Below are 2,566 nucleotides of genomic sequence, written 5' to 3'. Positions count from 1 at the left end.
CCCCCGCCTCCTTCGCTGCATTTCCCCTTGCCACCGCCAGAGGGCGCGCCCGCAACTCTCTTTTAGGTTTCTCGCTCAAACACCATTCGCTCTGGCCTCCGGGGTCACATTCTGACACGTGTCAGGGGAAATCCAAAGGAAAAAAAGAAAAGAAAAAGCGAAACAAAAAAAAAAGACAAAACTGTGGTGGCACCTTAAAGACTATTACATTTCAATATAAGCTTTCATGCATCACATCTACTTCTTGGGACATATGGAATAGAATTAAATACAGGATGAAATGCCAAATTCACACGTAAAATATTCAGAACATTCGTTGGCTTTAAGAGTCCTTAAGGTGCCACAGCTTTTTGTTTTCTTCTGTTTTGTTTTTCTTTGGCTCTTGCTTGACCAGATTGCACAGACTAACACAGCTACCTTTCTCAAAACCACATCCTTGCACTTAAATATTTTCTCATTCCTTCATTTTTGCCTTCCCGAATCTCCATCTTCTTCTGGTTTCTTGGCTGCAGTCTGTTTGGACTTGCTATGGAACTGATATATCCAAAATTTGTAATTTCAATATCTTGGTTGTCAACAACAAAGTGATGTCAATATAAATGCAGAAGCAGGTGATCCCTTTATTAGGTAAAGGTTCCCCTTGACATTTACAGCGCCCTAGAGCCGTGTCTGACTCTAGGGTGCAGTGCTCATCCCCATCTCCAAGCTGTAGAGCCAGCGTTTGTCCGTAGACAGTTTCAGTGGTCACGTGGCCAGCGCGACTAGATATGCAACGCTGTTACCTTCCCACCAAGATGACGAGGTGGTACCTATTTATCTATTCACATTTATGTGCTTTCGAATTGCTAGGTTTGGCGAGGAGCTGGGACAAAGCGACGGGGGGGGTGTCACTCCATCGTGTGGATTCGATCTTACGATGACTGGTCTTCTGACCTTGCAGCACAGAGGCTTCTGCAGTTTAACCCGCAGCGCCACCACGCCACTTGATCCCTTTATTAGACCACTTGAAAATACCAGACAATTGTGGACTTTCGATGGCAACATATTCCATCTTCCTCAGGCTATCAAAAGTTTCTTGACATGCTTGTTGCAGTACCTGGTTATTGTAATACATGCCAGTTGAGCGTTCATGAGCATCATAGCATGCGAACAGCTTGTGGGCTGGGTGGGTGGGTGGAAATTCCCCCTCAAGAGGCATCAAGCAGCATCTTGGAATTTGTGTCCCATCTCTCCAAACAAAAAGTCACCAAGGGGTCTGCATCCCCACCCACATTAGCCTTTCCTTTGAAGCTCCAGAAGAAGAACACATAATACAGTTACATATTCTTCTCTATAATAATTGTTTGCTGTCAAGTCACTTGTGACTTTGGTGACCTTCTCCAGGGTCAAGAGAACTCAAAATTGATTCCCCATTTGCCTTCTTTGAGGTGGGGGGGGGGTCTGTTCTGGGACTGTGCAGCTTGCCCAAGACCACACAGGCTGGTTCTTCTGCAAAGTTGGGAACTGAACATCGAACCTCTGGCTCCACAGCCAGATACCTAAACCACTGAGCTATCCAGCCAGCTGGATATGATTTTTAAAATAATTTTATTATTTTCAATTATTATTATTCTTTTCAATTTTTTTCTTTTAAATTTATTTTTTTCATTTTTCTTTTCTTCTTTCATTTTTTCAGTTATTATTTTTAATTCCCCCCTTTCTTTCTTTCTTTTCCATTCTTCTTCTCTAGTCAATTCACTCTGTCTTCTTAATGTTCAACTACAATCCTACTTTGACACTTTCTTCTTTCATTTTTACTAGCAGTCATTTCAAGTCATGGGTGCTTTCTGCCATTAAAATGATATCATCTGCATACCTTAAGTTCTTGATGTTTGTTCCCACCAATGTTCGCTCCTCCTTCATCTGAATCCAGTCTGGCTTTCTATAAGATTTCTGCATACAAGTGATGTTAGGGTGCATATTTCTTACCCAACGCAGCATGTATATGTGTACAGTGGTGCCTCGCTTAATGAGCGCACCGGTTAACGACGAATCCGCATAGCGACGCGTTTTTTTGTGATCGCTGATGCGATCACATTGTGATGTTTTAATAGGGAAAACATCGCATTGCGGTGTTCGGTAAGCGTTTCGCTTACCAATTATCTCATTGCAATGTTTTTAAAACAGCTGATCAGCGGTTCCAAAATGGCTGCCACGTCACCAAAATGGCCACCCGCAGCATTTTCGCACCCTGCCCTCGCTTACCGGGCAGCGAAAATGGCGGCCGGATGGAGGATTCCCCACATAGCGGTGAGTTTTTCCCCAATAGGAACACATTAAATGGAGTTTAATGCATTCCTATGGGGTTTCCCCCCCACATAGCGACAAATCCGGATAGCGACGTTAATCCTGGAATGGATTAACGTCGCTATGCGGGGCACCACTGTACATAGGAATGAATTAGATCTGTTCTTTGCATAAGAGAGCATTTGTAACCAACGAGAATGTGTCTAGTGTTAGCCAATAGATGCTTAGACAGTTAATTGTCATATATAAGGAAAAAGTGACAGTGTGGTACATGTTGAAC

The sequence above is a fragment of the Pogona vitticeps genome, chromosome 2, assembly GCF_051106095.1.
Source record: "Pogona vitticeps strain Pit_001003342236 chromosome 2, PviZW2.1, whole genome shotgun sequence".
NCBI classification, from domain to species: domain Eukaryota; kingdom Metazoa; phylum Chordata; class Lepidosauria; order Squamata; family Agamidae; genus Pogona; species Pogona vitticeps.
The sequence above is the reverse complement of the archived record's forward strand: the minus strand, read 5'-3'. Positions refer to the sequence as shown.